The sequence below is a fragment of the Apis dorsata genome, unplaced genomic scaffold (assembly GCF_000469605.1).
Source record: "Apis dorsata unplaced genomic scaffold, Apis dorsata 1.3 scaffold_365, whole genome shotgun sequence".
NCBI classification, from domain to species: domain Eukaryota; kingdom Metazoa; phylum Arthropoda; class Insecta; order Hymenoptera; family Apidae; genus Apis; species Apis dorsata.
This window is the reverse complement of record NW_006263630.1, coordinates 51,649-67,865: the sequence shown is the minus strand read 5'-3', so window position 1 is coordinate 67,865 and position 16,217 is coordinate 51,649. Positions and strand designations below refer to the sequence as shown.

The window sequence follows — 16,217 nt, the reverse complement described above, 5'->3', positions numbered from 1 at the left end:
TAGCACAATGTAAATATCCGTAAAAATGTCGTGTCTCAAGAGAATATTATTTTCTCTTATTTTCTCTTTCAACGAGAACAAAATAAAAAATTAAAAAGAACAACTAACTAATTAATGAAAAAGATGAAAAAGAACTTCTGTTTTCACTAATAAGATTTTTTTTCTTTTCCATCGAATCATCATTTTGATCACGACTACGATTACATATTACGATACGTTTGCATATTATCCATATAAGAGTTAAATATCCATTACTCAAGAATATTGTGTAACATAACACTAACTGTTAGAATAGATAAGTAAACGTCAAATGTGGGCCATCAAACCAGTCCTTCGTCTGCGGTTTTTATTTGTAATATCATGTGTGTATTCCGTACGTATACAGCGGTTTACATTGAAAATTATCTATCGCTATTATTTCTTTAATTTTATTTACATATAAAATTTAAGAATGTGAATGCGAATTTGAAAACTCTTGAAAGTTATTCTCAAGTAATTTTATTTTTCATGTGAATTACACTTGAGAGTAAAACAGTTGCTCTTAAAACTATTTTCATAAATAAACATTATGCCGAGAATAAAAATTATTGAACAATCAATTTCAACAATTTCCATTTAAAAATATTAAATTTATATATGTATATTATATATATATATATAATTTTCAAAAACTTTTAAAAGTTTTATTGTAAAATATTCCTATCTTAAAAACAGGATATATTTGTATATATAATTTTATTTTGCTTTAAAAAATTTATTATAATAAAAATTAATTATATTTATTTGTTATTAAGAATAATGTATTTCGACACATTATCACGTTATATTTAGATAGAAATAAAAACGTAATTAAACTGTAACCTTCCTTCCTACATAATATAATTCCGTTTTTAGATCGATAGTAATAGTAGAAAACATTGTCATAGGTAACAAAATTAGGCACAAAAGAATCGATAAGATTGCAAAGCGGATGTTAAGAGCTAATTACTAATAACGTTTAATCAAGGAAGCTACTAATTAGATTCATTTTCATAATTATTACATAATAAGTATAATTGAATGTAAATTATAATTTTGTATTATTCATCAATTTTATTTGAAATTATAAACTAGTGAATTTTTAAGATAAAAAGATTAATATAATATTTTCAATATATTTAAAGAAATTAGAATTAGAATTTTTATTAATTCTGATATAAAAGGAAACAATATAAAGATAAAAATATCATATATATAAAAAACAATAATTTTATTCAAGAAATCATATTCTTGAAATAACAATCTGAAATATTCAAGATATATAAGTTATATTATCTAGAAAGAGTAGTGACATAATTAATTAGGACATATGTCACGGATGTGTGGACCTGTGAAATCATTTTGTGTTGGTAATTTGTTGGACGATGATGAGCCAAATCTATCTAAATAACATGCGTCAGACACGTCAATCAAAATAATCAACAGAATTCAACCATTTTCAACAATAAAATGAATAATTATGGATTATTTCTTTTTAATTTTCAAATATTTGTTTCAAATCTTTTTTTGTATGAATATCTTAATTTTTTTATGATTCTTATTAATATATGATTCTAAGTTGAAAAATAATATTTTCAATCAAATAGAAGTTTTCTTTTTTTTAAAGAAAATTTTATTTTACAATTACTATATTTGATATTTAAACATAAATGAAAAAAATCTCTTTTTTATTCTACTACATAGTTATTTCATTCTCTCACTTAATTTCTTCTTCTGGTATATGTATAATTATAAAATACAGCTTGATACTTATATAAAATTATGCATATGGCGTCAATCAGCTGATGTAAACAAATCATTCATCAATTTCAATTTGATTTCTTATAACAAATATCTTGTATAAAATTGTGCAATAATGTTTGCTTTTATTTGAAATCATATTTCAATATTCAATGTATATTTTATCACTTATTTTTGCTAATATATATAATTTATTGTTATATTATTTTTATATTTAAAAATGATAATTTTTATTCTTTCCAATACTTTTTCTAATATCATTATTTAATTCTTTCATTAACTAGAATCAGAAAAAGAATATGAAAATAAAATGAAATAAAAATTCCAAATTATTATTGTATTAAGATAATTGTAATGATAATGATAAACATAATTCTTACATTTAATCACTAAGGATTAAATAAATTAAATTTCTAATTTTAAAATTTTAATCATACTAATACTAATGGTTATGATATATTCTTTTAAAAATAACGATTAGGGAGAAGTTATCATTGAATTTATCACTAAAATATTTTAATAACTCGTGACTATATTATTATTCCTTATCATATACAGAGTCTCGAAAGTTTAAATTTATATTCAATTAGAAAGAATTCATTTCGAGGGATTGAATGGAAACCTTGATAATGAAATATGAATGAACGAACTAATACTAAATAATGATTCAAAGTCACGTAACCATCAAATGTGAAAATGTTCAGCTTGGAGAAATTATAAGTATGAGGAAATGACACGACAAACATAGCTAATATTAAATTCTATTTCTTATAAATATTTAAATGATATTTTTATTGATAAAAACTAATAAGCTTCGCTATAAAATTTAACGAACTTCATTTATTACCGTTCAAAAATTTTGAAATAATTAAATAAAGTCTTATAAAACCAAATTACAATTTTCATTGCAAACACTTGTAATAAGTACTTGTTATTAAAGACTTATATGATAATATTACACTCATTGTCAGATGGCTTCGATTAATACGTCACTAGTGCCTGATCCGGAAGTGGAGGCGTCTTATAAACGTCAAGGTTATTTCTATCTTCTGTGTTTCTAAAATTCAACTATATATTTTTTAATAGATGTCTATGAATATATGTCTATGTCTATAGAATATATATATATATATATATATATATGCACTTATGTCCAATAACAATTACTTTTAAAGATATTTCTATCTATCTAATTTATTTCTTCACGCATCTTTTTCTAATTATCATAATAAAGATTCACTATTCAATATCATAAATCAAAAGAAACGAAATTTCATTCATATTTTATTATTGTTCAATTTTGAACACGATTTTTATTTTTCAACTCGATATTGTTAGTCAAAACAATCAAGGTATTTCGAAAGACAGTTTCGTTCCTTTGAAAATTGATTTGTACAATAGTCGTAAGACACGTATGCCGAATTCAGCAAGCGTGTCATTGGCGAACAACCTACGCCAACTACTCGCACGAAATACTTAACTAGCAGGAACCTTGGACGGCAATCAGCAGCTGAGTGACTTTAATAATCGTATAGACCATCTGTTCAACTATAATACACGTCAGAGAATGTTCCGGGATTCTTGTGAAATCGTATCTGCAAAATCTGGAAACACTGTGCTGTATTTGCATTATTCTGAAATTAATTCTTTTTGTGTTCCATCGCGTTCTTCATTGGAAAATTCATTTTTTCTAAAAATGAATGATTTTTCTCAATTATGTCAAAATTATATTGTTACAACAAATGAACGGTATTTATTTATAGCAAGAAATGTGGAAGACGTTTTGCTCTATTCTAGAGGCCAAAAGAAACACAAAATATATAAGAAAATATCGGTTGAAGTTTATTTATTGACACATAAGATTGGAACGAAAAATCGAAGTTCAAATTTGATGATTTAATTTCATCGTTATGAAACATATTAACATTAACTTTCACAATTATATTTTCATGTTATTTTTCTATTTTGCAACATTAATTGTTCCAATAACGAATATTTCTAATAATAATAAATATTTAATTCATAGATTAACAATTCTATTCTACGATCTGAAGGATATGTGTCTTACATAATACTGGAATTGTAATAATTCCAAAATATTCGCCTACGTTTCATCTCTTTTGAAAAAAAAATGTTTAGCCTCGAAATGAAGTTCAACATACGAGGTCTAGTGGTACATTGACCAGAAATGTTTGTAATCTATTCATACATTGATCATAGATATAAGCAGAATCCGTACTGGAACATCTTATAAAAAATTCCTGAACAGTACGTAAGCAGAGGCAAACAATTATGGAATTTTTCACTCAACATTCATAGATACTCGTTTGATATGCAGGAAGTAAATTTTAAAACTTAAAGAACGTTAAACAAAATTTGTTACCCACATCAATTGTATATTTTACTTAATCCAACTATAAATATAAGCTTTAGAGGAAACGAGACAAAATCTTTAATTTGAAAGATGATTATGGAATCTGTCTTTTCAAAATCTACTTTGAAATATCCATACGTTATTCTTAAAAAAAAATCATTAAAACTTGGAAATTTATGATAAAATTCTTTAATTGAATACGTAATATATACGTATTACATTCTATATTTATAGTGGTTATATAAATAAAATATTCCAACACTTTAATTTAATCAATGAATTACATTAACAGGAAAAGTCTCTAAACGAATTTTAATCTAATAGAATAACATAAGTAAAATCACTAGATTAAAAAGAAAAGAAAGAGAAGAAGATTGAATACAAATTTTCCTTGCATTACGTAGAAGTAGCTCGACATGCAATTGAAAACACATGACAAAGAATGATGGACGAAAAAGGAGGTCAATTAAAATATATTGCCTCCCAACAACATGATCTACCATCTTATGTATTTAACGATACTTTGAGCTGACGATAATCGGCGCACACGTGACGATTTGCATAATGGCCACGAGAGTATAAGCGAATTAAACGCAATCAATGTGAGAAATGGGAGCGAACGGATAGATTTTCAAGGATTGACATATCAGCCATCGAAGAAATGGTCTTTTCAAAAAGCAATGAGTTCGTTATTTAAGCGGCTTGTATAAACCTTTGTATGCGCCGACGGATTTATATTCGTGTTTCACAAGACGAGAAGGAGAACGATTGTGACCACAAATAAACTTCACGTATAATCGTATAATATAATATATTCGTATGGGCGTAAAGATCTTTTTCATTTGTTTTTGTATTTTATGCTCTCGCTTGTCTCTTTAAATATACTATACTTGTCTCTTGAGGTATTAGTATATTAGGAGACGCCTTTGGAGAATCGAATTTCTAAAGGCTTCGAAATAAAAGATAAAATTTAGTATGCAGAAATATTAATTAAGACTTAATAAATAAGTCTAATTACTTAGGAATTTAAATTTGCGTTATATGTGTTATATGAAATGGTCATCAAATTGTAAGAATTAATTTTAAGATCGTGATATAAATAAATTTATATTACTTAATATATTGTATTATTGTACTATTAATTGTTATTAACTTTTAATTATTATATTATTTTATATGTTTATAATGTAATCTTATGTTATATGTCTCTAATCTTATCAATCTATCTAATTATCTATATATTTATTTAATTTAAAAAGAAATTATCTTTAATAATGAATTTTAAATATTAAATATGATATTTTCTTTCACAAGAATAATTTCTTTTTATATGAAATATTTAAGAAATTAATTCTTTGATGTTTATGGACTTACTTACAGTCAAATTTCATTGTTTATTTTCTTGTCTTATAAATTAAAAAGTTAGAACACGTTTTTAATCAGTTTTCAAGCTTTTGTAACACGTTTTTATCATAAACAAAGAAGATATAAAACGTGAACGAAACCGTGGAACGGAAGTTCATGAATATTCATGGTCATGAAAGATAGAAGAGAAAAATACGGGGAAAAAAATATCGATAAATAGACTGTATACTGCATTACAGGGCATCGAACTTTTACTTTCAATTGAATGTTGCACACATATGTTGCAACTTTACTTTCCAGTAGACCGACTACGATACAAAATATCGATTCGACAAATACCAATATAAATATCGACGTATTTGAAAAAGCTATTATAAAAAAAAAAAAGAAAAAAAATTAAGATTAAAAATTAAAAATTAAACATGTTTAATTTTACCAAATTTTTTTAAATGACTTTTGAACAAAAAAACATCTTTTGTAATTTAAAAGGAAATTAATTAATAAGAAAAATCCATCTATTATGAAAAAAATATAGAGCACAGATAAAATATATCAATTTCTATTTAAAATATCACATTAGAAAAAAAAAACAAGTAATTAAATAACGTATGACAAGTATTGTGTAACGCGTTAACGTGAAATGACGTGAGTAATTCAGCCGAGTTTAGAAAATGACAAAAACTTGCATGTGCTATTTGTAAAAATATAGAAATCTATAATTGAAGTTACATGAAATAGAATAGGAAAGGATTGGGCAAATTGAATTCCTTTAGCCAAATTGGTAAAATTTACTTTTAGATTCACGAAGAGTTGCATTTAATAATAAGAAACGCTTCGATTGCCTTTTTTTATTTTTATTTCTATTGCATCATATCTTTTCTCTATTTATAATAAAATCTTATAATAATATTTTGTTATAAGAGAGATATAATTATATAAATGGAGGATTAAGAAGATAATCGCATTCTCTGAAAATGATTTATTACAGCAGTAATAAAATATCTCTGTATTGTTCAAATTCTTGGTCAATTAAATAATTTCTTCGATAATTTAATATTGATTAATTTTTCAATTGAAAATTTAAATAAAAAAGTTTTTGATACTACACAAATTATTTTTATAAAATGTGATACTATACTAAATGATTTCTAAACTTTCCAGATACTTTATAATTAATTATTTTCGAATTGCCGACAATTCTTCATTATTTCTTCAATGCTGTGTTTTTTTTTAAACAATTAATTAGATAAATTTGAATACTTTTTTAAAAATCGAGAAACATATAAAAATCTGATAAAATATGTATTATTTCGTTCAATTTATATTATTAGAAAACAAATGAATTGTCAGATTTGAAAATACGACATTTTAAAAATGAATGCTCGATTGATCCAGCAAAGTTTGCATTAGAAGTATCAAAGTTTCCGCGAATTTTCATTTTTTAACGTGTTAAGTGGGATGTGGGTCACTGGTGACTTGCGTTTGAAGGTAAACAAAATAGCTCGCCATTTAACATGTTAACATTTACGATAATGAGGTTATCTTTGGTATGACAATTATATTTATCTCTATTTTTAGAATTGAACTTCTTTTTCTTGAAAAAGAAAAACAATTATGATGCAAAGATCTTCCCTAAACATCGAGAAAAAAATTTGAATTATCTAACTATTTAAAATTTTTAATTTTTTAAAGATCTAGATTTAATTTTTCAATTCTTCGAGATTCTTAAAAAGCACCCTTTTTAAAGAGATTACCAAAATTATATTATATTTTCATCAATTCTGTATTAAATCACTTTGGCGATTGATTTGTTTAACATTGAATGAAAATCGTAGAGAGAAATGTTAAATATAGGATGTAATAATAGTTTGATTATTGTGTGTCTTATCCATTATCGAATTCTGACGTCATTTCCTATGACAGATCCCCTGTCGTGCACAGACCAGACAAATGAACGATCACACTGCAACTCCTAAAATCCACCGTGTAAACCAATCATCACCGTTCCAGCCATTAAGTCGACTTTCCGTCGTATCTGGTTTCTGACTCATTGCTTGCTTAGGTTGGTCAGAAAGGAAATAAACCAGTAAACTGGTATTTTAAGGGACATAAATTCCGCGGCAAATTTGCGGCACATTTGAAAAGATCGAATCAACATTAAGCTCATCATTAACAGTAATTAACCTTTTGCATTTGAAATGCTAATTATACTGGCATATGTTAATAACAGATTAATCTCGATACATTTTTTTGATTTTATTCACATTGTAATGTTAATAAATATGTACTATTTAAATATGTTATTAAATATATACTAAAAGTCTGGCAATTAAATTTTCATAATAAAATTTTTTTCAATTGAAAGTTATCGAAGCAATTTATATTTGTATTATTTATTACAAACATTTTTATTTATTAAATTATTTTCGTTTAAGTTTCTGAATATATTTATTTTCTTCCATTATCATTGAATTCTATACAAAGAATCTAAAACATGAAATACAAATATTGAATTATCCTTTAAATAAATTGATATTGAAATAATTCAATATTGTTTGGTTTTAATTTTTATTTTTTTTTGTTCAACTTGATATCATAAAATTTAATACATATTTATTTTACAAAGTATTAAAAAAAGTACTTAGAATTTTTTAAATATATCAAACTCAAAAAATATCAAAAATTCATTAAATCATTTAACAAAATATAAATTAAATATTATAAATATATATATACATGTATTATCATGTCGAAAATTAAATAATCTAAGACATGAACCTAATCTAAAATGAAAAATTTTTTAATAAAAACAAGACATTCCATCTCAAGACAACGAGGTATGTAATTATTTAATCACCAATTACGACATCTATTTTATAATCATTTTCCAAACAATCAAAACATACGTGCGAGAATTCAATGAGAATACCGAAGAACGGAATGATCATTGTCAAAGAGGTATTCGTGTAATTTTATTTTCAAAAAAAAAAAAAAAAAAAAAAAAACAAGAAAAAGAAATCTACGGTAAACCACGAAAACTTAAAGAAAAATATACTTCTTATGCAGCGTGTCCGAGTTCTGCCTCTAAAAAATATTTTCACAGAGTATATTTAGATTTCCATTGTGTGCGAGTAGTAGTACATTAATCTGACATCTTCATGCGAAACAGTAACGTGCCATAAACTTGGAAACCTACTTGAAAACAAAGTCTGCCCTCTTTTCGTTCCTTAGGGTTGAGAATACATTTGAAAGTAAAACTTTCAAAGAATTACTCTTGAGAATATATATTACATTAAGAGAATATATTTGAAATTAATTTTCACCTCTCGATACCATGTGTGAAAAAAATATTCTTCAGTGAAACTCGCAAGAATTTAATTCTCAAATAGATTTGCACCCCTATGGTTAGAAATGTCAAACCGGTTGTATCCGGTTAATAAAAGACCGATTACCTAATCAAATTTATTATATTATTCGATAATCGGTTATTAATAGATGTTGATGCATGTTCGTGCAAAATTTGAATGTACAAAAATTTATAGATCGTATGATACGAGATATAAAAGGTATTGCATATGTTTTATATATATATATATATATATAAAATACGTGATATTTCGAGAATAAAGCAAACATTCAAAAAAAATTATGAAATATATTTCAAAGTTTAGAATTCTGAAGTATAATATAGATATATTTAATTGTAAATCATCTACCTGAAATTGGAGAGAATTTGTTAGATATATACTAGTTCGTCAAGATCACAGAATACTTCTTGGCTGCAATTTTGTATCGCGAAATTATCTGCCAAGAAAATAATTTATTGTGCTTTCCTATTATTAAAAATATATATAAACAGAATATACGAAAATTTGAATTCAAAAGTCGAAAGGATATAGAAGAAAGAAAATATGATACGTAGAATGCTCCAATAGATATCTCGAACTGTTCAGTATTCGAAAAAATATTTCGAATAGAATTTATTTTGTTCCGAAGAATGAACGTCTTATAAGAGAACGATAATATTTCTTTTATTTTTTAAGTTTCGTTTCAACTAATAAAGAATATTTTAATAATATTTTTTATGTATTCAATTATGAAAACAATTAATTTAAAATCAATCGTTTTTTTATTTTATAATTAGTAATATAATAACTATCGAATTCATTGAAATTATCTTAGAAAATAAAATTCAATAAAATCAAATATTTATGAAGAAAATATGTTAATAGAAAATTCTATATATTTCATAGGAAATACTTTTTGTATTATTATCGATTCCTATGGCAGGAAATTATTTCAACATAGAAAGAATCGCGTGTGCATAATTTCACGAGAATGAAAAAACGAGAAATATAAGAAAACATGCAAACGAATCGAACCTTTTATACGAATGAATAATTTTTTATTTGATATAATGTAAGATAAGCTTGAATATATGTTCAAATATTAACAAGTGTAATAACAAATTGTTTACATTTCTATTATTAAATCTAACAATATGAGTATAATATATTTGTATTCATTTGAGAATATTTAATTATATTTGAAATTATTTATTAAGAAGAACAAATTAAAAAATCGACAAGTATCCTAGATAAATGAAAATAAGACAATATCATTAAAAGTGAACAATTTTCACCTCATATATCTGTATTTCGCAATTTAATAACAAATTCGAACCAGAAAAGCGTGTCTAATGAAACCATCAACCGTGAAAGAAATCAATAAACGACACGTTACTATAATTCTATATCATAAAAATATTTTTCTATTTGAATATTTACTTTTATAAAGAAAAACGTCTTCTATCCATATTATTGCACGATTTTATTTATTTCTCTCCATTTTATTCTTATTCAGAGTATGATAAATAATGAGCTATAATAAAATATCACCTTATAAAATTATTAAATTATAATCATTTCTCCTGTAATTAAATAATAATTTTATCAAAGAAAATATTATAAAATTTTTCTATATCTATTCATGTTTATATCGTTTAAAGAAATTTTAATATATTGTAATATTAAAGGTGTGCATTTAACAACTATTTCTTGAGAAACAAGACACGAGAAAAAAAGTATTGCATATTTATGCATATGCAAAGTAAGTAAATGATCTATATTTTTAACTATAGTCAAACCTTAATAATTCAAATTTCAAGGATAAAAATAAATATTCATAAAATATGGAAATTTTGTCTTATCGAACTTTTTAAGTGAAAGAGATTTAATAAATAATAATTTAGTAAAAATATTAAAATTTTTCCAATAATAAACGATTTGATTCTAATACTTGAAAAAAGAAGATATTATATATCAGAAGAGAATGAACAAAAATATAGTCTTATAAAGATTTTAATTTTTATAAATTCCTGTTCTGTCTTTTATCGAACATTTATTTATTTATTTTAATAACCTTTTTATTCTTTATAAATAAATTAATGAAAAACTCAATTAAAAATAGAAATATTTGCACTTACATCAAATGCAACACATGAATTATATAAAATTTCATAAAATTTTAAAGCACAAATTTGATTTGAATAAAAATTAATGAAGAGTATCAAAATTAAGTACTTTTTAAACATAAAATAATTTTTGATTTGTTTATTATTTCCTAGAAAGAAAAATATGATCAACGTAGTTATAGTTATAGAGATTCGAGTGTATTTGCAATAGTTCAAGATCGGCCTTTATTCTATAGTCAGTTCCAATACGATCGAAATGTCGAACGGTGAAACTATGCGAAAGAACCGAGCGGAGTCTGGAAATCGTGTCTTGCGTGTTACTAAGAAGAACGTAACTGCAAGATTAATTCAACGATGCATTTTATGAAGATTTTATATTCTAAATCGAAACTTGAGCTAAATATTTCGAACGATATATTTTTTGATATGCTTGAATTATTATTAATATTAGCTTAAAAAATATTCGTTGCAAATGAAAAACTGTACACATACACGTTTATGAATTGATATTTCTTGTGAAAAAAGAAATAAATCATAAGGTGAAGATAAGTAAACATAAAAACACGTATTGAATGCGAACTTCAAAACTTGAACGTAAATATTTATTCCTGTAATGAAAAGATTTTGAAAAAAATGTATTTATATTGTATCGTTTGTTTAAAATATAATAGAAAGATCATAAATATTGATAAAAAAAAGATTGAATATTTTTTTTTTTTAATAATTCTATTTCCAAGATACATCATTATAAAAATCAAATTCTAACAAATTAAATTTTAATTTTTAATTTCTCGAAATAATGATTAATTTAAATTTAAAATTTTATTTTATATATTTTTATATATTCATCAAATGATACAAATAAATTATATTTAAATCGAAATAGTGTCTATATTTGATTTCGAAATTCTTAAACAACAATTTTTATACCTACATAATATATGTGTAAATATTCGCTGACATTTTAAATTTCACTTTAAAAAAAAAAACATGTTTGTTCGTTTCTTTCATCTCACTTGTAACAGGAACGTTACTCGAGTCTATCATCGTTAAGAAAATTATAAGATTTCACTAGGCGAAGTTCCGATCAAATGAAATTTGATTAATCGCGAATTTGATTAACGCGCGAAAGAAATGATTTCGTGTGTGCATTAAGTACCTGCATTATATACCATTGGAAATGAAATTTGTGTGAAAGTATCGCTCGATTATTAAGAGGTAAAAGCGTCCAAACAGATGATTGACTCGATAATAATATCGATTGCAATTCCCTCGACGGTCACCCTTCAACTTTGTTCACCCCCATACCAGGAAAAAAATCGATATTACCTGCTTTATTTATATCCAAGTCTCTTCTGCGGGGGCGAATTAGCGAGAAAACACGATGGAACGAATCCGAAGACCTTGTAACGAGAAGAAGACAGATCCATTTGTAACAATTTCAAAGGAGAATTACTTATAAAATTATTAACTTAAATAATATGATAAAAAAATATAATTTTCATACATAATTAATTAATTATCGAATTGACAATTTTTATTTTAATTTTTAACAAATTTAAAGAAATTTGTTTCAAAATTGCATCAAAGAAAATGTTTTTCATTAGCAATAAATAATAAAATATAAAATTTATTCTCGTTTTACATAAAAAAAATTCACTCTATAAGAATATTATATTCTCTGCACAAAATATGCACAAAATATATATATTCTTTTTTATTTATGTATTATGCATAATGATTTAAAAATTGCCAAAAATAGATCTACTTTCATTTTATTTCAAAATCTTCGATCAAAAAAGAATAATAATCAAATTTTAATTTCACATATTTTTAAATATTCATCAAATAATTCTAGATAAATCATATTTTGATCACCAATAATCTTAATCGCTCATATTTTATCAATACTTTTTGTTATCTTATATTATTTTATATAAAATTCATTTTCATGTACATACATTACATACAATAATTCAAAAACTGGATCAAAAATAGATCTACTCTATTGTTTCTAAAAATCTTTAATCGAAAAGAATTGAGAAAAATAAAGGTAAAAAATGCGATTATTAAAAACATCTTGCAATCTGACGCTTCTAGATTTTCCTCTCATTCACTCTGCCAAAAAGTTTTACTATCCGTCTAGACACTGTTGACATTCAAGACTGCCTTATTACTTTAGCATCGCTGATGCAAGATCGCGGCGCCAAGTTTTGTTCCTATACAATCGGGCACACGTTCACAATGCGCGCATGCAATCCTCACTGATATGCTTCTATAAAATCATTCTAGCCTCGCACGTGTAGATTTCATGTCTCGACCACAAGCAAACGCAGTCTACAATTCATTTGCATTCTCGAATATGCGATGTTTCGCGTTCGTTGTCGCGGATGACTATTACCAACAACACGAGTCTTACGTGACTCGTCGATCGTAATGCATATATCTATTATGATATAGAATGTTTGAATATAAATTAAATAATATTTTCAAATTTATTGTAGATAATATAAATATATATATATTTTTTAATTAAATACATAAAAAATAAATGTTTAGATTTCTTTCTATTTCGATTATATAGTTTAATATCAATGAGTATGTATTAATAAGTCACATTTTAAAAACGTTAAAAATATAATAGAATAAAATATTAGAAATTTTTATATTATTTTGAATAATATGAATAATGAATAAGTCAATTTTTTTATATTAATAATATAAAATTAATTTAAATTTAATTTGTGCGAATATTATGTGAATTATGTATTTATTGGTACGATCTTTCAAAGAATCAAGAATAATAACAATCTTTTAACGCATATTGAATGTTAGCTTACGTTGAAAACGCACTTAAAGCAGCGTAGTAACGTTCAAATTCCTGATAATGATTAATGTTAAAATTATCTCCCTCGTTTAAAATAGCGTAAGAGATTGAAATTCATGGGTCCTTGTTTATATCCCTCATATCTTGCGCAAAGTATACTCCAATTATCCACAGTTATAGCTTTGTTATAGTTTTAATTAAATAATTTTCATAAAAAATAATTTAAAATTTCGATTAAATGTAACATAAACAAAGCCAATATAAAATCAAAAAATAGTGAGTCAATTTTATTAATTCAAATAAAATTACAGTACATAATATATATGCGTGTTTAGTTCATGTTCGTTATGATATGTTGCGAATTAATTATTAATGCTTCTGAAATCGAGGTGACCGTGTTAGAAATTTCTTTCAAGACATCTGCACGAAATCTAATAAGAACGGTTGCCAAAACGCGTACCCGTGCGTCTAATATACACAAGAACGCTTTCTTCGGCGCAACAGATATATAAACCCAATTCGTCTCGTACGTCTATTCTTACGTTCATAAGGTTATTTACACTCAGTGTCTGACACCATTTTGGTAGCAAGGCACAGTAGTCGGGCCAAACGGTACTATACTTCTCTCGCTAAACCACGTAAACGCGCCACGGAAGAATCAAGCCGATAAATGTTCTCGATCGCGGTTCACCTTGACCAGAAGCTAATTAAAAAGTTACTATCGATGCAAAATACGAGTATACATTCTAAATCGAAAGAGTCCAATTAATGATAGCTCGCAGCGATATATGCGAAAACTACTTCAAAAAATGTTATCGTCGACGATTACTCGTCCATGTGAAAACGCACGCGATGAGATAACGGTAAAGAGTTCGATGCATGTATCTCGTGTTTCGAAAACCGCGAAACAGCGGCGGCACTGGCGCGCGATATCGCGTAACGAAAAGAAATACATTGCATCAACTAGTAGATGTATACTACGTAACACGTAGTACATTCGATAATTCTAACGATAGAATACACTTGAACTTGTATATATATGAGAAATCTTGTTCTTTGTGTTAAATTTCGTGTTTCGTATCGTGTTTAAATATCCATTATTTATATCGGCGAATTCTTTGATATTTGTACACATAGAGGATGTATGGAGAACGTCAAATACAATTTATCAGATATAATGTCAACGACTTACCGATTTCGTTCGATTATTAGGCCAATTATAACACATTTGATACATTCACTATATCACACTTTATATCTCTATGAAACTTTCACCGTGAACTCGCGAATAATTAGTTAACGATTAATAATTAAGAAAACTACCGCGAAAACGATATCAACTGTTCGAAAGACCGTAAGGAACTGGCCAGTGGCCGCAACCCCACTACGCTGTATACCGTCGTCGAGGATGCCAACAAATGTAAACACCGCTACAGCTGATTGTTGTAACATATATATACATATATGTGCGTAAGTACGTATTTTAGTGGTTTACTACCCCCGGTGCAGCTAATCGCATTTGCATGTGCGTATATCATAAATTTATGTTCATACAATGTAAATTAAAATATATATATGCAAATATATTTATATTTTTATATATATTTATATATAATTTATAATATATCTATAAAGTAATATAATTATTATAAATAATATATTTATATTATATATAAATATTCTTTTATATTAAAAATTTATTATATTATTACTTTATAATGTAATTTTATCATATATTAGGACTTTATGTAGAATTTTTTATAAATTGAACAATATTTTTTATAAATTGAAAATAATAATAAATTATATTAATAAATACACATTATAATAATAAGATTTGAGATATATTTAAGAATTTATTATTTTTGAATTTAAATAAATTTTAGAATTTTATTTTTGAAATAGTTGCAGAATATCTCAAATCAAATAATAATAATAACAATAATAAACAAAACTTTGTATAATTTATTTATTGCCATTTATAAAAAAATAAATTTTTTATAATATATTTAAAAATCAAATAAACAAAAATAAAAAATTGGGAGAAAATCTGTCTTGTTGCTACAATTTTCTCTAATTTATTTAAAAGATAATTTAAAGGAAATTTAATTTATTTAAAAAAAAATATGTATCAAAAATTAGTAAAAAACAAATCTATGATTGATTTTTAGAGATGCATTATTATCTAGACAGTTAAGGATTTTCTCATATAATTTATTAAAATTTGATTGAATCAAGTCAGATTAATTATGATCATCGAATTTAATATTTTGAAATAAAAAACAACGGGTCGAATTTTAAACCGAATTTTAGACCGAATTTGAAACATTGACATATTTGAAATATAATAATATGTCAATTAATTAAATATTTTTATTTATAATTATTATTAAAAAAAT

General features: G+C 24.9%; 1 protein-coding gene across 2 annotated transcripts in view; it reads right to left on the bottom strand.

Annotated features, from left to right (window-relative positions):
- Positions 1 to 15,200, bottom strand: part of LOC102678078 (V-type proton ATPase 116 kDa subunit a-like) — a 35,930-nt gene extending 20,730 nt beyond the window's left edge. For both annotated transcript variants that reach the window (XM_006618620.2, XM_006618622.2), the window contains exon 1: positions 15,011 to 15,200. The gene's annotated coding sequence lies outside the window, so the exon portion shown is untranslated. The remainder of the gene's footprint in view (positions 1 to 15,010) is intronic.
- Between the last annotated feature and the right edge of the window lie 1,017 nt (positions 15,201 to 16,217).